At 39.5% G+C, this 24,018-nt stretch overlaps 1 protein-coding gene across 7 annotated transcripts in view; it reads right to left on the bottom strand.

The window, feature by feature from the left end:
* Nucleotides 1-24,018, bottom strand: part of ANO4 (anoctamin 4) — a 430,350-nt gene that overhangs the window by 288,761 nt on the left and 117,571 nt on the right. The window lies entirely within an intron of this gene.

The raw sequence follows: 24,018 nt of genomic DNA, 5'->3' as shown, positions 1-24,018 counted from the left end.
GGTAAGCGAGGCCTTCTTTCACAGCCACACTTCATATACCCCCTACTTGATTCACTTTGCTTCTCTGCATTTCCCACCACCTGATACACTACAGAATTACTCCTTTAAGAACTTATCCTTTAATGAAATTATTTTTAAAATAGGAGAAAATATAGATGAATATTTGTCATCACTTTGAATATAGAAAGGATTTCCCAACACAAAAGCAAAGAAAGAATTCACAAAGTAAAAGATAAGTAGACTTCATATAAATAAATTCTTAAATTTACCCAGTCTGAAAAAATTAAAAGGCAAAAAAGCTGGAATTGCCTGGAGAAAATATCTGTGACCATTGAAATATAGTTGATATAGAAAGAACATTAAAATCTCTGGGGTAAAGCAGCAAGTCTCCTAAAGACAGAAATACAAAATGATGGGCAGGGATGGATATTTAACAAAAAGGGAAAGAAAAATGGGTAACAAACTTTTAAAATACTCTACTTCACTAATAATAATGTTTAAAATGTAAACAAGAAGATATAATTGTGCATGTTTTTAAAACATGGGGGACAATGTTAAAAGAATATATGATATGGATAATTTCATAAATTGATGATGGAGGTATAAATTAGAGTCTTACTCTGGAAGCATCTTGACATTTTTGTGTCTAGAGTTTAAAAAATATTGATACCCTTTGATGTGGTATTTCCACTTGCAATATGCATAGCAAGATAGTCATAGACTAACACAGTCACAGATAAAGTTATTAGCTGCAGCACATTTTATAAGAGCTAAAAACAGAAACACAAATATCCCACAATAGGAGAATGGTTAAATATGTTATGTTATATGCATAATATAGAATATTAATATCTCATTAAAATCATTTAAAATAATTTTTAACAACCTGAAAAAATACATAATTTTCATATAGTTGAAAATTCAGGATGCTACATACATTACACAGTATAAGTGTTTAAGAATGTGAAGAAATCTATATAATCAAGATCAAAGAAAACATACCAAATATCAATAATTTCTGCATTCATATAATAAAGGTAGAAACATTTTCTTTCCTTTTCAAAATATAGTTCTGAATTTCCTAAATTTTTATCAACAATTTTAAAAATCCCGGAAAAAAATGACTCTTACTTAAAATAAAAGCACATTTAAAGTGTGGTGTTCATGATCCTAGGTTCTGCCAGTCTCAATAGAATGATTAATATTCATTGTTCATAATAAGTATTTCAGGTAAAATGTATGCCTGAGAAAAAACAGGCATTATCATTTTCTGATGCCAGAAAATTACCTAAGAAAAAAATTTAGAGCCTCAAGACAGAAACGCAAACCAAAATAAAGAAAATGATGGTGAACCTGGCTCCAGTACTACGTGAAATTCTATCAGAAAGTGCAGTCTGTTATGATCCTTCATCAAAATGGAAAGCATAGGAGGAGGAATGATTCTCCTCATTGGGCGTGACCGGTAGGTGTACAAGGAAGAACCATGTCCTCCTAGACCTTCTTTTAATTATTTCAGTCAACTGTCAACTTTGCTATTACTTCCTATGAGTTCCAAATTCCTGACTCTAATCATATATAAGTCCCCTTTCCAAGGATCAATGGCAGAAATACTGATAAAACTCCAATGAGAAAATGTTTACGTTTTATTATTTTATTTAATTATTAACTAAATATCCCTAAATAAATGATTAATTTAATAGATAAACACTAACATTCTGAAAATTCAGCCTCAATGGTTGCTTCAGGTAGCTGAGGTAGCTTCAGAGTTCCAGGTACTCTCAAATACTTTCAACTCATTTCAACCAAATGTACACATTACAGAACATATTGCAGGGTCTGAAAGACCATCTGCTTGATGGCCCGAGCCCACAAGGTCCCAGGTATTTGAGGTTGGTGGTGACAATTAACAGAACAATTGATCCCGAGCCCACAAGGTCCCAGCTATTTGAGGTTGGTGGTGACAATTAACAGAACAATTGATATAATCCCCATTTTGGCAGTTTGGTAATATTACAAAGCACACATTCAATGACCTAGCAAATATAGCTTTAAAAATTTTCCTACATATACATGTGCATGTGCAAAATGACATGGGTGAAAAAATGAATTCACAGATATGGAATTTAAAACAGTCACCTAAAAATCCATCAAAAATGGACTAGAAAAATGAATTGGAATATATCCATAGAGTGGAATACTTTGAAACTATGAAAGAGATAAAAAGAATCTCCTTGTGTACTCACTCATTTATATAGATGTTTGCCAATAAGACAAACCGGTAAGCAAACAGACAGCCTGCAGCCTATGTTACCATTCGTCTTATGAAAGGTATAAAACTAAAACGTTGACTGCCTCTGGGTTAGAGAAATTGGTGGCTGAGAAATGAGGCAGGAAGGAGACTCTTTCTTCCCTGTATACTATTTTATCTTTAGAATTTGTAACATACGATGGTATTACCTATATGAAAATAAAATAAAACACTTGAAAAATACATACAGAACAATTTAACTGTATGTTTCTCTGTTTTTCTATTAATATTCCCAATCTCAATTACTGTTTATGGCCCAGGTTCTTTTCTATTCTAGTAAAATACATGTCTATTGTAATAGGCAAATGTTTTCCAACTCAGAACATTAACTACTGCAGGATCTTTTACCCAAAGGACAAGATTCTTTTATTTTCAATATAAGTTATTAGTTTACATGTTTAACTATGATTTGTTAAGTGCTCTCCACATGCCAACACGTGCACTAGGCCTACAAAGTGGAAAAGATGCAGGTCTTATTTAAAGGAGCTCATAATACAGTAGGAAAGACAGAAAACTGAGCAAGCAACTTATTCCATTCATAACGATTTATTTATTCCCACTATGTGCAGGACAAATCAATACAGTGTGATAAGCAGGAAAAGAAAGGGAAGAGATAAGGCACCAGGAGAGCCCAGACAAGCCCAGCTCTATCAGAGTAGGTGAGAGAAGTCCAAAAGACAATAGGAATTACCCAGGACATGGAGGGGGCAAGACATGTTCCACCATGTCCAAAAGTTAAGAAAATCCATTGAGCAATCAGTAACCTACAGGTAGTTAGCTTGGCTCAGTAGAAGAGTGTGAGGAGGTCATATGCAGAAAAGAAGCTGGAGCAATGGACCAGGAGAAGTCAGACCACAAAGGACCATGCTCAAGGTTTGGAATTTTAGCCCAAAGACACCAAAGACTCACAAAGGTTTTCAAGCATTTGGGATTCCCAAACAGTAGTTTCCAAACTTGGTTATACATCAGTATCATCAAAAGAGTTTGATTTTCAGTCCCACCCTAAACTTATTGAATAAGAATTTTAGGGCATGGGTCCCAGAATCTGCACTTTTTAAAAGTTTGCCTGGTGATTCTGATAGTAAACCAACTATAGGATCTAGGTATCTAGGATCTCTGATATATACACATCAAGGCTCAAAATACCCTCTTAGTGACTGGAAATGAAACAAGGAAAAGTCTCTGCTCCTCCCTCCCAATGCAATTGCTGAGTATAGAAGAAAGTTGGTTTTATTGGGCTATCCCAACACCAGAGACAGAGAAAGCAAAAGGCAGGAACAATGGGATAAATCAAGGCTAGTACTCCGAAGGGGAACATTTATAACTCCTATTCTACGGAGGAAAAAGAAAAAAACAAATGAAATCTCAGTTGACATAGGTACAAAAATTTCTTCTTACTTTGATTATTTTAAGTCAGTGTAAGACACCAAAGCAGAGAGTACAATTTAACATTACTTTTAGCTCAGCCACATATTTGGAGTTTAAGACTCATATTTGGCATTCATAGCCATACAGCACATACAATCTCAATTGGCCTAAAATGGGAAGTTTTTCACCACCTGAGACAAAATGAGAAGTGGCAATTTGCTTCCTGTACCAAGATAACTTGATGCTTACTAAACACTGGGGAGAGCTTCACATTCACAACTCTTTAATGCTTTAATGCACCACAGTAAACATTCATCTCTATTTTGGGTTTGTCTTCCCTGTAAAAATTCATCTTGGCTCACGCCTATAATCCCAGAACTTTGGGAGGCCGAGGCAGGCAGATCACGAGGTCAGGAGATCGAGACCATCCTGGCTAACACGGTGAAACCCCGTCTGTACTAAAAATACAAAAAATTAGCCAGGCGTGGTGGTGGGCGCCTGTAGTCCCAGCTACTCGGGAGGCTGAGGCAGGAGAATGGCATGAACCCGGGAGGCAGAGCTTGCAGTGAGCTGAGATCACGCCACTGCACTCCAGCCTGGGCAACAGAGCGAGACTCCGTCTCAAAAAAAAAAAAAAAAAAAAAAATTCATCTTGGCCACCATTTAAGGTGTTTTGCAACACATAATTACACGGTAATTCTGACATGAAAACAAAAGAAATAAGGAAAACCAAACTACCATACAAAGATATATTTTTAAACATTTAACAGCCTTCAATATAGATGAGTCACATACTAAATAGAAATACCACCCACAGTTCCACCTGATCTGCACAGCGTTTCCTTCCAAAAAAGCGAGCGTATGTTTATTAAATGTATTCATTCACTCATTCAATGGGTATTTACTGGGCATCCACTCTGTGGCAGACACTGTGATAAGTACAATGAAGTGGTGAATAAAGCAATCTTCTCCCTGCCCTCACTTCACATACTGGTAAAAACAGACATTAGACAAAGCACAATAAGGACATGGGGTAAAGTGCTGTGAATGGAGGCCCAGGATGCTAAGGAAACACACCATTGGGACCTAATCTGGTCTGGGGGTTATGCAGAGCTTCCCCTGAAGATTTTGCAAAAGTTGTGTTTTCAAAAATTAAGTAGGAGTTCGGGGGGCGGGTGTGGGTGGAAGGAAAGAAGAGGAGGAAGAATAAGTGTATGTATAGATTGGGAGGCAGGGTAGGAAGGGAATAAGATCGACATGGAGGAACAGCATTAGAAAATGTATAGAAACGAGATAAAACATGGTGTGCTTTTAAAAACTGAGAAAATCATTATGGGTTGGCAAAGAAGGAAAAGGAAAACATAGACAGTATATAAAGAAAGGTGGCAGGAGAGATAGCCAGGGGATACATATGCACAGTATCTAATTAATCTGGAACACTCCCCTGAATTAAGCAGAGATGAGTACTTTTGTCCCAGTTTATAATTAGCTCTAGAGCATAAAAGTTAAGTGCCTTGGCCAAAGTCACCAAGTCAGAGCAAAGTCAGCTGTCTGCGGCACTAGATCCATTTGTCTAATGGTTCCATCAGATACTCAAATTTAGGATACTGTTTTAGCCCCAAATTACATAAAATTGAATTTTCTGATGTTTTAATAGATATTAGCACCAGTAAAATATTTGTTGTTCATAACATCAAATTATTGAGTGACATTTTATTAAGTTTTTCAAAATGTTACCACTGGGGGAAACTGTACACAAGTTCTTTTGGTGTTATTTCTTATAACTTCATATGAATCAATAATTATCCAAATAATTTCTGTTGAAAAATGGAATTACTGATTTACCCAAAAACTAACAGTAAGAAGACAAGAGAGGAAAGTATGATTTTTATATACTAGGATGATCTTCGTGTTTTTCAGCTTACTACTAATTCATTCAAGGTTTTGGGACACTATGGATGTAACACTGATCAAGGGATTTCTATGTGCTAGATGCCTTGCTAGTTAATTTGCAATCTCATATATGCCTCATAACTAAAAGATCAATGTCTTATAATTTCATTTTACAGATTAGAAAATAGACACAGAGAAGCTAAATAATTCACCCAGAGTTTCAAGGTATGGGTGGCAGAGGCAGAACTCAAACCCAGGTCTGTGTTACTCCAAAGCCCTGGTTCCTAGGTTGAAAGCCAGGTCCTAGGTTCTTTCCTTCCATGAGTCATTCACTCCCTTTAGGCATCCATTTCCTCTACTCAATGAAACTAAACCACATGAGCTCTGATTTCATTTCAAGTTCTAAATGTTTGTCAACTTACACTGAACTGGTAAAGTAAATGCTATATATGCTATCTAAAAACAACATTATGATAAAATATGTTACTTTTTTTCATTTATTCCCCCTTTCCTTAGTCTAGATAGCTATTAGGGTGAACTACAGAGTAATTGTGCTTTTTCTTAATTCTAAGAAACTCCATGGAGACACTATATTTATATGATTATGTAGCCATGTATCACACAGATACAGACATATGTACCACATAGACAATAAAAAGACTCTATGGCAAACATCTTAAGCTATAAAAATATAAGCAAATTTATTGGCTCATGTTACTAAAATGTACAAGGACAGGCAAGTTTCAGTCATGGATGGATGCTCAAACAACGTCCTCTTGGGAGGAACAAAAGAGGAAGAGAGATTGTCCTAAGCTAAAAAGAGGTCAGAGACCTTAACCTCAAGTCATTCCTCCCCTTTAAACCCCAGAGTAATTACTATATGCCAGCCAGTCCTCTCCCAGGTCAACTTTTCTTTCAGGTGCCAGCTCAGAAATGTCTAATATTTCTGTGATGACTCATATCCCCTCCAGGTTCCGCCCATTCACAGCTTCTTTGAAGAACTATGTGCACTCACCATCTCCATCTGCTTCCTCACGTCTCATTCACTCTCTCCTTGTAATCTTTTCTCCACCCACCTACACCCCACTCAAAACACTTTTGCTTACAGCACAATGACTTCCATCTGGCCACTATGATGGGCCTTTCCTGCTCTCCGCTTCTTAATCTCCCACTAGAACTTCACATGGTGGACAACTTTCAGAACTTCTGAAAGCTCTTCTCTTGGATTTAGCAATAAAATATCTGCCTGGTTTTCCCAACTCCTCTGCTGTTTCTTTTCAATCTTCAACCTCCTCTTTCTCTACCCACTAATTAATTTCTCCAGGGCTTTGTCCTGGGTCCTCTTTTCTTCTCTATGTTCTTCCTTGTTGATCTCCCCTATTCCCATCATATTAATATTATGAACATGGTAATGCTCCCCAATTTCCCTCTTGCTTTGACTATCCCTCCAGCTGACTATTTTATACCTCCACGTGGATGCCTCATAGGCTTTTAAAGCCCCGACTTTAATTTTTCATTCCTCACTCTCTATATCTATCCTCTGCAAAAAGCCAGCTCCTCTACCTTTCTAATTTCAACAAAGGGTTCCACCCTCCACCAGACAGGCAGGTCAGAAACATCCCTCTACCTTACCACCCCACAGAGCTGTGTCTGCTGGGAGTTCCTGTCACTTCAGAACCCAAAATAAATCTCGACTCTAGTCACTCTTCTCCATCCCCACTTCCCCAACTTTCATCCAATCCACCACCCTTTTTCTCCTGGACCAGACTCTTAACTGGCATCCTCACATCCAGTCAGATTTATTTCCAATACATTATCCTAAGAACACAGGGGAATTGCTGTGAGATGAAATCCAGAACATGTTACTGTCCTGCTTGCAACCTCTAAATGGCTTCTCAATCCATACTGGATAAAATATAAAACCCAGTTTCCCCTCAGAGAACGCTCCCCAGATATGAAACTTACCAGCATTCCTGTCTCTAAGTATCTCATTTCCTCCCTCTTTGCACTACCCATTCCACTATCCTGTTCTCTTTTCTTCACAGGCCTTAGCACTATCTGAAATTATCTTTCTGGCTGATTCTCTTGCTTAAATCTAATCCCCTCCTGTGGAGTGTACACTCCATGAAGGCAGGCACCTTGCATTTACCTCTGTAATTCTAATACCCAGAACAGTACCTGAGATACAGTGGATACTCGATAAATAACTGCAGAACGAATGAATGAAGCACAGACATCTTTGACATGCATCGTCTTGACTTTAGATGAAAGGAATGGAAGTAAACAGGAAGTTTATTTTTAGCTCAGCTTCTATCGGAAGAGAATTATCTAATAACTCCAACACTCTTTCATCCCGGTCAGTTTTTCAACATGCACAACTCATTGTATATTTCAAATTGAAGTCCAAACTCCCACAATCACTCTCAGATTATTCCATTCCACTCTATCAGCATGGGATAATTATTTATTCTAAAATGACTGGTTGAGCCATTCCTCTCTCCTTATTCAAAAGCCTAACCAACTTAAAAGTGACTTTTTATATATTTGAAGGAGTAGTAATCATTCCTAACAATAACAGGATTTTATGTGGTCACGTCGTCGTCTACCTGCCTTCTAAATTACAGGATAATTTTACAGAGTACTTTTAAAGGGTGCTTGTTTGATATTGGTAAGGCCCTTTATTCTGTTGAACATCTTGATGAATGTTTGAATATGTAAGTTTGGGGCGAGAAGTTGAGGACAGTTAAACTGCTGTATAAAAAGACATTGAAGCTCTCAGGAACAGAAGGTGTGAAGGATATTTTCTGAATATAGATTAGAAATATTTTTACAGAGTTACAATATTACAGTTAGGGGAATGTCGACAGTCCAGATACTTGTTTAGTGAATCTATTCATTCTTGACTTAGCTTGACAATAATTTCTTATCTCAGAATCATGATATTGATGCTGATAATGATTATGGTAACCACTAGCAATTATTGAGGACTAAAAATATACCAAGCACATTCCTAAAGCACTTGATGTGCACTATTTCCGTCTTCATAACAATTTGCCTACAGTCAACCCAGAGAGTAAGCGGTGGTGTTGGACTTGAACCCAGATTTTCCCATGGTCTCAATTGCTATGCTATAAAAGAAGATTAACAGCTCCTCTATCATAATTCTAACAAGAAGAAGTCACTAGAAGGTGATGCTGGTGTGACAGAAATTCTGGAGGAAATAAATTATGTCATCCTGGAGTTTGTGAAAGAGAAAGGATGAATTAAGACACAAATTTAGAATATACCATGGTTTGAAAGTTTGTGTCCCCTCCAAAAGTCTTGCTGAAACTTAATCTTCCGTGCAACACTATTAAGAGGTGGGGCCTTTAGGAGGTGGTTAAGCCATGGGAGCTCTACTCTTATGGATGGAATTCGTACCTTATAAAAGGGCTAAAGGGATCGAGGTAGGCCCCTTTACCCTTCCACCTTCTACCATGTAAGGACAAAACAACACGGCACCATTTTGGAAGCAGAGAACAGCCCTCACCAGACACTGAATCTGCTCATGCCTTGATCTTGAACTTCTGAGCCTTGAGAACTGTGAGAAACAAATTTCTATTACATTTACATTACCCAGTCTAAGGTATTTTGTTATAGCAGTGCACTTGAACTAAGACAGGATCTTAACAAAAGTGTTCATTAAAATTAGAAGTAAACTAAGCATGATGTTAGGCTCAGAAGTTCTAAATAGGAACCTACCTACCTCAGAAAGGAATGAGCCTCTAAAAAGCAACATTTCAAACAGGCACACACACACACACACACACACATACACATACACACACTTGCAAACAGCTGTGGAGGGGAGATAAAAGAGCAGGCTTCCAGAGAAAATAATGTGGTCACAGAGGAAACTTTCTGAGAGGTTCAGGCTTCAAAACAACCACATAAAAGATGGAAGGAGAATCATATAACAAAGAATGAAATATAAGAGTAGCACTGACCTATATGAAGAATGTCAGAAAAGTTCAACTAAAGCCAGGAATGAGCTGGAGCCTGTGAAAAATGCCAAAGATGACAAAAAGGTTAGGCTGCAAAAACAAAAAGAAAAGATACTCAGAGCCAGAAAATGAATAAAGAATATTATTGTCCTTGGCTTTCGGTGGGGGGGGGGGGGGTGGATATTTACCAGTAGTTTGGCATTTGTCAGAAGCTACACAGAGAATTTGGCTGAGACATGTGCCAGTGTTGGGCCCACCAATCTTGCTGACTCGCTATCAGGAAGATTCCAGATCCCCAAAGAGGCAATGTACCTCTCTTAAAACACAAGTCCAAAAATGTCATAGAAGATGCGTCCAACTTCTGCACTGTCATCTACAAAGAGCAAACAGCAAAAGTAGACTAAGTATTGTTAAGAAGTACCTGGAGCTAACAGAAGAAAATGAGTTCATCTTTCAGGCCCTAATCAATTATATCCTATATTTCTGAAAGACTAGCATGTCTTGTAAAATCAAACAATGATTTTAAACTAATATGAAAGCTAGCAGTCCAAATTTGTCTGCAGGACTTTGATACTTGCTGTTCCCTCTGACTGGACTACTGTTCACCCTGGATCTTCCTATGCTCCCTCACTTTATTTAGGACTGTCAAATGTCACCGCCTCAGCCTTCCTGACCATTCTGTTTTGGTAGCTTGCAACCCCCTCTTCATTATTCTGTATCTCCTCACCCAGCTTCATCTTTCTTTGTAGCATTTACCACTACCTAAGAGATGTTTCTGCTTATTTATTTGTTGCCTTCTTACCCATTAGAATACGAGCTCTGTGGGATATAGACTTTGTCTTATTCACTACCTTATCCACCGTACCAGGTACTCAATGAATACTTGTTGAATGAATGAATATGTACATGAGTAGGGAGACCTGGGTCAGTTATAATTTTGGGGGATGTCATGACAATATCAAATGATGACAAGATTTGTATGAGCCAATAAAAATAGGTGGTAGCGTTTTTTTAAATGTCATTTTAGGCTTTAGTAGTACGACAGTGGTGTCTCAGGGACACATTAGAATTTTCCAAGTGTATTTACCATCATAACATCCATCTTTGAGCTCTTCTACCCTCATTTCTGGTTCAGTAACTGTATGATGAGGCACAGGCATCTTTTTTTTTAAAGGTGTTCGCATTGCTCACCTTCTATTAAGACTCACTGGCTAGAGAAAAAGAGGTGGTCATTTCATTGGATTTTGTCAACCAATGTTCCAGGCATGCCTAAAAGATCCTGACGAGGGCTGGTGACCTAACTCAAAAACAACATGATCTGGTAGTTTTTCAGGTGATTTATGGTGCATTTAGAGAAGGCTAGCCAAAGACAAATGCAGGAAATAATTAACATTCCATAGCCTAATAGATGCCTTTGGCCAATTCACAGGTAAGAAAGCTGACCTCTGACTCTAGTAAATGTCTTTACCTCTGTCACATCAGGGATCTTTGAGGGGGTCTCTATGTTGCTACAGTCTGGAAAAGAGATATGTTTGGCTTTAAAACAAATAACAACTCATGGTTCCTACCTTCACATGTCTGAGGGACTGTGACTCAGAAAATGGGATATAGGTTTATTTTGTTCCTAATTCCAACCTCTGAAACAATACGAACAGGAGAAGCAAAAATAAAAGAGCACTGAACAAGGAGTCACCCAATCTAGGTTCCATCCCTCCTCTAACATTTACTACTAACTGCTATGACCCAAACAAGTCATTTACTCTCTCTGTGTCTGTTTCCCCAACTGTAAAGTAGCACAATGCCTGCCCTTCCTGCTTCATACTGCCTTCAATAAAGAAAGTCCTCTGAAAATCGTAAAGTTATATATAGATGGTATGATTACTACCAAGTTACAGGATCAAGATTTAATTTGTAATTAAGAACTTTCAACACTTACAAGAACCAATCTAGTAGTGCAAGCTGTTTCAAACTGGGCAAGTTCAAACAGGGACCAAAAGACACAGATTGTTAATGGCACTGAAGTCATTCCTCCTTGAGAAGCAAAGAGAATGGGTAACTAATGTTTTCTAAGCCAGTGGTCCCATTATTATTATTATTATTATTATTATTATTATTATTATTATTATTTTTGGTTTAAGGACTTCTTTTGCATGTCAGAAAATTTCACTGAACACACCACTCACATATATGTATGAGAGAGGAGGTGGGGAAAAGGCCACAGCCTCAGCAGCACCTGATTAGAAAAATTTAAAATAACCAGAAGTGCTGGAGGAGCCAAGATGGCCAAATAGGAACAGCTCCGGTCTACAGCTCCCAGCGCGAGCGACGCAGAAGACGGGTGATTTCTGCATTTCCATCTGAGGTACCGTGTTCATCTCACTAGGGAGTGCCAGACAGTGGGCGCAGGTCAGTGGGAGAGTGCACCGTGCGCCAGCCGAAGCAGGGGCGAGGCATTGCCTCACTCGGGAAGCGCAAGGGGTCAGGGAGTTCCCTTTCCAGGGGTGACAGACGGCACCTGGAAAATCGGGCCACTCCCACCCGAATACTGTGCTTTTCCGACGGGCTTAGGAAACGGTGCCCCAGGAGAGTATAGCCCGCACCTGGCTCAGAGGGTCCTACGCCCACGGAGTCTCGCACAGCAGTCTGAGATCAAACAGCAAGTCCACAGCGAGGCTGGGGGAGGGGCGCCCGCCATTGCCCAGGCTTGCTTAGGTAAACAAAGCAGCCTGGAAGCTTGAACTGGGTGGAGCCCACCACAGCTCAAGGAGGCCTGCCTGCCTCTGTAGGCTCCACCTCTGGGGGCAGGGCACAGACAAACAAAAAGACAGCAGTAACCTCTGCAGACTTAAATGTCCCTGTCTGACAGCTGTGAGGAGAGCAGTGGTTCTCCCAGCATGCAGCTGGAGATGTGAGAACGGGCTGACTGCCTCCTCAAGTGGGTCCCTGACCCCTGACCCCCGAGCAGCCTAACTGGGAGGCACCCCCCAGCAGGGGCAGACTGACACCTCACACGGCCAGCCAGGTACTCCAACAGACCTGCAGCTGAGGGTTCTGTCTGTTAGAAGGAAAACTAACAGAAAGGACATCCACACCAAAAACCCATCTGTACATCACTGTCATCAAAGACCAAAAGTAGATAAAACCACAAAGATGGGGAAAAAACAGAGCAGAAAAACTGGAAACTCTAAAAAGCAGAGTACCTCTCCTCCTCCAAAGGAACGCAGTTCCTCACCAGCAACGGAACAAAGCTGGACGGAGAATGACTTTGACGAGCTGAGAGAAGAAGGCTTCAGACGATCAAATTACTCCGAGCTATGGGAGGATATTCAAACCAAAGGCAAAGAAGTTGAAAACTTTGAAAAAAATTTAGAAGAATGTATAACTAGAATAACCAATACAGAGAAGTGCTTAAAGGAACTGATGGAGCTGAAAGCCAAGGCTCGAGAACTACGTGAAGAATGCAGAAGCCTCAGGAGCCGATGCAATCAAATGGAAGAAAGGGTATCAGCCCTGGAAGATGAAATGAATGAAATGAAGCGAGAAGGGAAGTTTAGAGAAAAAAGAATAAAAAGAAACGAGCAAAGCCTCCAAGAAATGTGGGACTATGTGAAAAGACCAAATCTACGTCTGATCGGTGTACCTGAAAGTGACGGGGAGAATGGAAACAAGTTGGAAAACACTCTGCAGGATATTATACAGGAGAACTTCCCCAATCTAGTAAGGCAGGCCAACATTCAGATTCAGGAAATACAGAGAACGCCACAAAGATACTCCTCGAGAAGAGCAACTCCAAGACACATAATTGTCAGATTCACCAAAGTTGAAATGAAGGAAAAAATGTTAAGGGCAGCCAGAGAGAAAGGTCGGGTTACCATCAAAGGGAAGCCCATCAGACTAACAGCGGATCTCTCGGCAGAAACCCTACAAGCCAGAAGAGAGTGGGGGCCAATATTCAACATTCTTAAAGAAAAGAATTTTCAACCCAGAATTTCATATCCTGCCAAACTAAGCTTCATAAGTGAAGGAGAAATAAAATACTTTACAGACAAGCAAATGCTGAGAGATTTTGTCACCACCAGGCCTGCCCTAAAAGAGCTCCTGAAGGAAGCGCTAAACATGGAAAGGCACAACCGGTACCAGCCACTGCAAAATCATACCGAAATGTAAAGACCATCGAGACTAGGAAGAGACTGCATCAACTAACGAGCAAAATAACCAGCTAACATCATAATGACAGGATCAAATTCACACATAACAATATTAACTTTAAATGTAAATGGACTAAATGCTCCAATTAAAAGACACAGACTGGCAAATTGGATAAAGACTCAAGACCCATCAGTGTGCTGTATTCAGGAAACCCATCTCACGTGCAGAGACACACATAGGCTCAGAATAAAAGGATGGAGGAAGATCTACCAAGCAAATGGAAAACAAAAAAAGGCAGGGGTTGCAATCCTAGTCTCTGATAAAACAGACTTTAAACCAACAAAGATCAAAAGAGACAAAGAAGGCCATTACATAATGGTAAAGGGATTAATTCAACAAGAAGAGCTAACTATCCTAAATATATATGCACCCAATACAGGAGCACCCAGATTCATAAAGCAAGTCCTGAGTGACCTACAAAGAGACTTAGACTCCCACACATTAATAATGGGAGACTTTAACACCCCACTGTCAACATTAGACAGATCAACGAGACAGAAAGTCAACAAGGATACCCAGGAATTGAACTCAGCTCTGCACCAAGCAGACCTAATAGACATCTACAGAACTCTCCACCCCAAATCAACAGAATATACATTTTTTTCAGCACCACACCACACCTATTCCAAAATTGACCATATACTTGGAAGTAAAGCTCTCCTCAATAAATGTAAAAGAACAGAAATTGTAACAAACTGTCTCTCAGATCACAGCGCAATCAAGCTAGAACTCAGGATTAAGGATCTCATTCAAAACCGCTCAACTACGTGGAAACTGAACAACCTGCTCCTGAATGACTACTGGGTACATAACGAAATGAAGGCAGAAATAAAGATGTTCTTTGAAACCAATGAGAACCAAGACACAACATACCAGAATCTCTGGGATGCATTCAAAGCAGTGTGTAGAGGGAAATTTATAGCACTAAATGCCCACAAGAGAAAGCAGGAAAGATCCAAAACTGACACCCTAACATCACAATTAAAAGAACTAGAAAAGCAAGAGCAAACACATTCAAAAGCTAGCAGAAGGCAAGAAATAACTAAAATCAGAGCAGAACTGAAGGAAATAGAGACACAAAAAACCCTTCAAAAAATAAATGAATCCAGGAGCTGGTTTTTTGAAAGGATCAACAAAATTGATAGACCGCTAGCAAGATTAATAAAGAAAAAAAGAGAGAAGAATCAAATAGATGCAATAAAAAATGATAAAGGGGATATCACCACCGATCCCACAGAAATACAAACTACCATCAGAGAATATTACAAACACCTCTATGCAAATAAACTAGAAAATCTAGAAGAAATGGATAAATTCCTCAACACATACACCCTCCCAAGACTAAACCAGGAAGAAGTTGAATCTCTGAATAGACCAATAACAGGAGCTGAAATTGTGGCAATAATCAATAGCTTACCAACCAAAAAAAGTCCAGGACCAGATGGGTTCACAGCCGAATTCTACCAGAGGTACAAGGAGGAGCTGGTACCATTCCTTCTGAAACTATTCCAATCAATAGAAAAAGAGGGAATCCTCCCTAACTCATTTTATGAGGCCAGCATCATCCTGATACCAAAGCCTGGCACAGACACAACAAAAAAAGAGAATTTTAGACCAATATCCTTGATGAACATTGATGCAAAAATCCTCAATAAAATACTGGCAAACAGAATCCAGCAGCACATCAAAAAGCTTATCCACCATGATCAAGTGGGCTTCATCCCTGGGATGCAAGGCTGGTTCAATATATGCAAATCAATAAATGTAATCCAGCATATAAACAGAACCAAAGACAAAAACCACATGATTATCTCAATAGATGCAGAAAAGGCCTTTGACAAAATTCAACAACGCTTCATGCTAAAAACTCTCAATAAATTAGGAATTGATGGGATGTATCTCAAAATAATAAGAGCTATTTATGACAAACCCACAGCCAATATCATACTGAATGGGCAAAAACTGGAAGCATTCCCTTTGAAAACTGGCACAAGACAGAGATGCCCTCTCTCACCACTTCTATTCAACATAGTGTTGGAAGTTCTGGCCAGGGCAATTAGGCAGGAGAAGGAAATCAAGGGTATTCAATTAGGAAAAGAGGAAGTCAAATTGTCCCTGTTTGCAGATGACATGATAGTATATCTAGAAAACCCCATTGTCTCAGCCCAAAATCTCCTTAAGCTGATAAGCAACTTCATCAAAGTCTCAGGATACAAAATCAATGTGCAAAAATCACAAGCATTCTTATACATCAATAACAGACAAACAGAGAACCAAATCATGAGTGAACTTCCATTCACAATTGCTTCAAAGAGAATAAAATACCTAGGAATCCAACTTACAAGGGATGTGAAAGACCTCTTCAAGGAGAACTACAAACCACTGCTCAAGGAAATAAAAGAGGATACAAACAAATGGAAGAACATTCCATGCTCATGGGTAGGAAGAATCAATATCGTGAAAATGGCCATCCTTCCCAAGGTAATTTACAGATTCAATGCCATCCCCATCAAGCTACCAATGACTTTCTTCACAGAATTGGAAAAAACTACTTTAAAGTTCATATGGAACCAAAAAAGAGCCCGCATCGCCAAGTCAATCCTAAGCCAAAAGAACAAAGCTGGAGGCATCACACTACCTGACTTCAAACTATACTACAAGGCTACAGTAACCAAAACAGCATGGTACTGGTACCAAAACAGAGATATAGATCAATGGAACAGAACAGAGCCGTCAGAAATAATGCCACATATCTACAAGTATCTGATCTTTGACAAACCTGACAAAAACAAGAAATGAGGAAAGGATTCCCTATTTAATAAATGGTGCTGGGAAGACTGGCTAGCCATATGTAGAAAGCTGAAACTGGATCCCTTCCTTACACCTTATACAAAAATCAATTCAAGATGGATTAAAGACTTAAATGTTAGACCTAAAACCATAAAAACCCTAGAAGAAAACCTAGGCATTACCATTCAGGACATAGGCATGGGCAAGGACTTCATGTCTAAAACACCAAAAGCAATGGCAACAAAAGCCAAAATTGACAAATGGGATCTAATTAAACTCAAGAGCTTCTGCACAGCAAAGGAAACTACCATCAGAGTGAACAGGCAACCTACAAAATGGGAGAAAATTTTTGCAACCTACTCATCTGACAAAGGGCTAATATCCAGAATCTACAATGAACTCCAACAAATTTATAAGAAAAAAACAAACCACCCCATCAAAAAGTGGGCGAAGGACATGAACAGACACTTCTCAAAAGAAGACATTTATGCAGCCAAAAAACACATGAAAAAATGCTCACCGTCACTGGCCATCAGAGAAATGCAAATCAAAACCACAATGAGATACCATCTCACACCAGTTAGAATGGCAATCATTAAAAAGTCAGGAAACAACAGGTGCTGGAGAGGATGTGGAGAAATAGGAACACTTTTACACTGTTGGTGGGACTGTAAACTAGTTCAACCCTTGTGGAAGTCAGTGTGGCGATTCCTCAGGGATCTAGAACTAGAAATTCCATTCGACCCAGCCATCCCATTACTGGGTATATACCCAAAGGACTATAAATCATGCTGCTATAAAGACACATGCACACGTATGTTTATTGCCGCATTATTCACAATAGCAAAGACTTGGAACCAACCCAAATGTCCAACAATGATAGACTAGATTAAGAAAATGTGGCACATATACACCATGGAATACTATGCAGCCATAAAAAATGATGAGTTCATGTCCTTTGTAGGGACATGGATGAAATTGGAAATCATCATTCTCAGTAAACTATCGCAAGAACAAAAAACCAAACACCGCATATTCTCACTCATAGGTGGGAATTGAACAATGAGAACACATGGACACAGGAAGGGGAACATCACACTTCGGGGACTGTTGTGGGGTGGGGGGAGGGGGGAGGGATAGCATTGGGAGATATACCTAATGCTAGATGACGAGTTGGTGGGTGCAGCGCACCAGCATGGCACATGTATACATATGTAACTTACCTGCACATTGCGCACATGTACCATAAAACCTAAAGTATAAAAAAAAAAAAAAAAAAAATTTACTAAACCTAAAAAAAAAAAAAAAGAAAATAACCAGAAGTACGACGTACTAGCTGATGCAGTCAAATAATTTCCATTTCTCAAGCACTATAGGACTCATGTCCATATGAAGACGGGCAGTGTGATTATGTGTGGAAGACATTACTCAGACTTCTAGGAAGGCAATACACTTTTTAGATTAGTGCACATTTTACAATAATGCATTCATTTTTGCAGACTGTGAAGCCCAGACACAGAATTCTTATTTTTTGCCACACTAAATTAACTAGTGGGCAGCATCCAAGTCCAGTCAGCCTTCACAAATGAAATAAGGTTCTGTCTAAAGGAAAAAAAAATCTTCAAAATGTTCATTTCTCTTAACTCCAGCAAGCAAATTTCAAACAAGCAGTGGGTCCTGGATATTTTACCTTATTTATTTGAAAATGCCACTGATTGTAAGATACCCCATTGCCATATGTACTGCAAATGAAAAAAAGGCCAATTAAACTATGAAAGAATACTTTATCACTTAAAATTTTTATTTTATCTTTATTAAAATGTGCTTTTAAACTTGCCCAGATTGTTTTTTGTAATATATATTCTTGTACCTACAATACAAAGAAATAAATTGGTTAAGGTATCCCTAAACTTTCTTTATTTGCAGTTGGAATCTACTAAATAAACTGTGACTTGGTGTTTTCAGTTTCTGTGCTTCTCCACACAAAATCATTCTCTCTGCCATCAAGAGGGAGGTACTACAGCATCTCCTCAAAGAGAGATCACATATTATCTCCGAGATTTTCTTCTGAGCCACTGGCCCCCATTCTGCAAGTTCTGGTACAAATCCGCAATCAAAAGCAATGATATCACAATTACGGCCTGGCCAGCAGAAGTATAAGATGCATCCCAAAGACAGAATGATGCACATCTTGAAAACAATACAGTATAAAATTCTTAGGAGAATCAATTCAGAAAAAAAAATAGTTTTCTAACTAATAATGAAAATAGGCTTATCTTCCTAAGTACCTCATTGGTGATGTCCTCAGTCTTCTAATCCTCAAGGCAAGATAGGGAACCTGCTTTTAGTCTCCCTTCTGTTTCATCTAACTATACTGCCCATTGGACTTGCTCCTTGCTTCTCAGTCTTCCGTCCATTATCTTCCTTCAGGCTTTAACCCATCTCAAACACTTGATAATTACAGTTTTCTAACTGCCCTTCCTACCTGCAGTCTCTCTGCAGTCCAACATAGTAGGATTAATGACCTTCAAACACCTCTTTCATCATTAATTCCTAGTTCAAGCATTCCCACCTGCTCCATTTTTCCCATGGCTAACACATCAAACTCCTTTGAAGGCCCCATAAAATCTGACCTCACTTTATTTGTGAAACTTTATTTCCCACCTTCCTCTCCACACATCTGACCTGATGCTTGGGCCAGTCTCCTTATCTTTTGTTTTTACCATACATATTCCCAACAGCACATTTTTGATCATGCTACCTTCTCTTCCACCTATCCAGTTGTAATCTCTTTCCCTTGACAAAGTCTTTTCTGACTTTTCCAGGCCCTGTGGACTTCTTATTCTGTATTCCTGTTATGCTGATAGTGAGTATATTTTGATTTTAGACTGAATGTGCATTCTTATTCTTTTTCCCTATGAGATTGTCAGCTTAGAATCATCAAAAACCAAACAAACCTTGAGGCTCAGTCAACTCCTGCCAAGGTGGCACCCCATACCCCCATTCAGTTTTAGTCCATGTTCTTTACAGTCTTTTGCAAGAGTTACCACCTGCTGCTATATCTTTTCTGTTTTGTTTTGTTTGAGATGGAGTCTCACTCTGTCATCCAGGCTGGAGTGTAATGAAGCGATCTCAGTTCACTGCAACCTCCACCTCCTGGATTCATGCTGCTGTATCTTCTCACCTTCACCACCACCAGCCTCAGCCATGTGCATCTTAAATTCATACTCAATAATCACAAGGATCAGCAAGTCCACTATGCCCCCTACCATGGCCACCAACAGACCCTATAGGGGCCTGTGGAATATTGAATAGTCAAGGCTCACTCATGCTGAGCAGGCTAAGCTGGTCTGTTAAAAAGGAAGGGGCAGTTACAAGAAGAAAGGGGGTTTTCTGAGAAATAGAACCACTTAACCATGGCATCTATGATGTTTGTATCAGACAACCTCATGCTGACTTGAAAATCTAAAGAAAAATAATCTTTTGAAGCTCTACCTTTATGTGACTTTGACCACTCAAACCTTTATTGCCCTGACTTTGGGTATGAGCGAGCTTTTTTTTTTTTTAGAGACAAGGTCTCCCTCAGCCACCCAGACTGGAGTGCAGTGGTCCAATCATAGCTCACTGAAATCTTGAACTCCCGGGGAGAGAGCACTTTTTTATTTAATTTTTTTAACATAAGGGATCTCACTATGTTGCCCAGGCTGGTCTCAAATTCCTGGGCTCAAGCAATCCTCCTGCCTCGGCCTCCCAACATGCTGGGATTACAGGTGTGAACCACTGCACCCGGTCGAGAGAGTAATTTTGATAAGACATCTCCCAAACAGTTGTTAGACTATTTAAAAGATATGATAGCAGACAGGGAGTGTAAACTCTGAAGCAAGACTGTTGAAGTCCTAAACCCATTGCTTATTAGCTGTGTGACCTTGGACAACTGACTTTAAAGCCTCTGCATCTTGGTTTCCTTATCTGTCAAACGAAAATGATATTATAACAGTACTATTTATCTCATATGGTTGTTGTAGGATTAAATGAAAAACTCTTAGAGCTGTGCCCAGTACAGAGTAGGTGCTCAATAGGTGTTAGCTACTACTATCATTGTCATCACCATCAACATTTTTATTAACAATAAAAGCATTTCATTTATTGTTATTTATCTTTTACTATAAAGGCATCTCCTGGCAGGCCTGTTCCAAACACAAGGCAAAGCCTGGCTTCTCTGGTATCATTTCTTCAACCTACCCATTAAAATATTGCTTTTCTCTAATGTCTTGTCATCAGCCTTCCTCTCTTTCAATGTAAATTCTCTCCTTTGGGGATGTTATCAAGCCAGCTTCCCTTGTGAGTTCTAGACCTGCAGTCAAAGTTAAGACTCTTACTGTATTCTGATGTCTTCACCTGGATGGTTCATCCACAGGAACCTGGAATATCACATATCTCTCCTGGCTCCTCACTACCTATGGGGCAAATGCAAATCCCTCAGCCCAGCATTCTTGTATGCATCTCTTCAAGTGCCATCATTTTCAAACTCCTAGACCTTGGGTCATCCTATTCCCTTCACCTAGAATCCCTTTTCCTTTTCCTCCATTTGAACAAAAACTCCCTTGGAAGCATTGCCTATGACCTCATTAGAAGACCTCCTCTTTCCTGTGGGTTCTAGAAGCACTCCCAGATATTCTATATCACAGTCCGTATCACACTATATGATAGTTTGTGGCTTCTCTCTTGTTCAGAAAGAGCTTAAAGACACGGGAAGGGGAACATCACACACCGGGGCCTGTTGTGGGGTCGGGGGAGGGAAGAGGGATAGCATTAGGAGATATACCTAATGTAAATGACGAGTTAATGGGTGCAGCACACCAACATGGCACACGTATACATATGTAACAAACCCGCACGTTGTGCACATGTACCCTAGAACTTAAAGTATAATAAAAATATATATATATAAAGACTTCATTTTTATTCATTTTTATATGCTTAATGCCTAGTACAGTGGCAGACACATATTTTTCAAATAGATTAATAAGCTTCTGAGCCCAGGCAAACTTTTACTAGATTTTCTAAATCCTTAACAGATCAACATTTTCACCTACGGGGGCTCCAAAAAATTATTGATAAATGAAATATAAAGGAAAGGAAGTAAAATGTATATGCAAAGACTACTGACTCTAAGATTACTAATAAATATTAGTTTAGCAGTTCAGCACACAGAATATTATAAGAAATGAATTTGCATTTTTCCCTGGCATTGTCATATTTTCTACCCAATGAATAGGGCCTTCAGGCACTGGTCCTGCTGTCACTAATTGAAATGTGTTTTCCTGATATTTAGCTTGTGTTGCTTTGTTGATTCATGTAGCACCTTGCTTAATTAAATAATGTAAGTGCTTGGTTACATAAGGGTACCAAATTTCCACTTCACAATTCAAGAAGTCATCATGGAAGGAGCCACTCAGTATTAGATAATACTAGATGGCAGTAGCAGTTGCAATAGAAAAATCCAAATTATCAGCCTCACTGACATCTGTCTACAGCTGCTATACAATGGTGCGGCTCCGTTTTACATTTTGGTGTTCCTTGAGTACCCTGTAGAGAAAAAGTATAAATACAAGCACAAAACCGTCCACATGGGGAAAAAACAGCACAAATAAGCCAGTAAATCAAACCCCTAAATTGCAGTAAAATAATCAACTACCTTGATGTTGCAGATCATGCAACTAAGATAGACCTTATGCTTACCTCTCAAAAAACCTTTATAGTAGTTTATGTGGTCAATACTTTACAACATCAAAGCAATGATGTCAAGGACAGAAAAAGTACCGAGTAGAGAGAAGACTGCAGAGATTCAACTTTTGGCTTTTCAACCCTCTGTGGCTTTCCTATTTTCCTTGATCTCTTTCCCTAAGCCTCCTCTGTCTGTGATTAAGGAAAATCCTGCTCCTTCTCACACATTATGCCCATTCTATCTGTAATTCAACCACTCAAAGTGAATTCAAAAATATATACAAAAGGTATCTGCCAGGCACTCTACAAGCCACCCAGGATGCAAAATGAATAAGATGCATCACTCCCTCAAAGAGCTCACAGATAAGTAGAGATCTAACCAGGCCCGTCCTCCTGCCTGGATGCAGTTAGCCCGCACCCTCTGCCTAATTTTGGTGCTTGCTGCAATGTACTGAAGTACGTCCTCTCACATCTGTGCCTCCTCTTAGACCACAAGGCCATTGGAAGCAGAGGCCACATCTTGTTCATGTGTCGTATCTGTGGTAGTCTGGTTCCCTCCTACATTTCTGATCTCATCTCCCACTACTTTCCTTCTCCTTCATTCCACTCCAGCTGCAATGACCTCTAGGCTGGTCCTTAACGTGCCAGGGGAACACATGCACCTGTGTTTGCACTTGCCATTCCCTTTGCCTTGATCACTCTTCCCTCATATATCTGCCTTGCTAGCTTCCTCACATCCATCAGTTTTTGTTCAAATGTCCCCTCCTTAGTTAGTGAGACCTTCTCCAATCACTTTTTAAAACTTCAAGTCATATACCATAGCATTTTCTATTGCCCTGCCATGTCATCTTTTCCTCCATCACACATCACTAATACAACCTGCATTTTTCTCATCTTGCTTATTGTCTGCCTCACTTTGCCACCAAAATACAAGCTCCAGGAAGACAGGAATGTTTATGTATACACTGCTATATACACGGCACCTCATATAAATGTTGGTACATGTATACTAAAGGGTTAATAAATATGTCATGAATATATAAACTTTAGGAACTCCAAAACCTAGCATAATTACAATCTGTGCTCTTCAGGAAATGAAAATTTCCAGAGTTTGAAGGGTAAAAATGGTAGGGAACATTTTGGTGGTCTGGCCACTGCAATTCAGTTTCTCCTTCCTAACAGCATCCAGATTTCCTTTCAGGGGCTTCTCTGTCTCCTGCTGTGTGAAGTCTTTGTGGATAATAAGTTCAGGTGCCTGGCCTCCTACTAGGGCAGTCAAAAGGGCAGATCCTTCCACTAACTGCCCTGGTGTAGCCGGGCTGAGCCCATCACACAGTCTCTTCTTATTTGCACCCTAAGCAATTGCCACAACAGTGGAAGAAGCAGTTGGAGTTCATTCACCTCGGTGGTGGTGTCTTGCTCAACAACTGCTCCTGTTATGAGACTGTTCACCAGATTCCTTGTCCCTCACCCATGTGATACCTCTTTGCTTCCCATCCATTCCCAAGCTTGGTTCTCCAGACTGGTGAATCGAGTGAGCTACCTTAGCCCTCCCAAAAGGTCCTCTCTTTACCCATGTCATCCAAATTCTTTCTATTGCTTGTATCCAAAAACTCCAATGATACAACATGAAAAAGAATATAATAAATCAGAGTATTTATTAAGGGACAAATACGTTTCCTTATTTGGCTCAGAGAAGAATGCAAGTCCCATGGGGTCCATGTAAGAGAAGTGATCTGA

Source organism: Pongo abelii, chromosome 10 (assembly GCF_028885655.2).
Source record: "Pongo abelii isolate AG06213 chromosome 10, NHGRI_mPonAbe1-v2.0_pri, whole genome shotgun sequence".
In the NCBI taxonomy this organism is placed as follows: domain Eukaryota; kingdom Metazoa; phylum Chordata; class Mammalia; order Primates; family Hominidae; genus Pongo; species Pongo abelii.
This window is presented reverse-complemented; position numbering and strand designations above follow the sequence as displayed.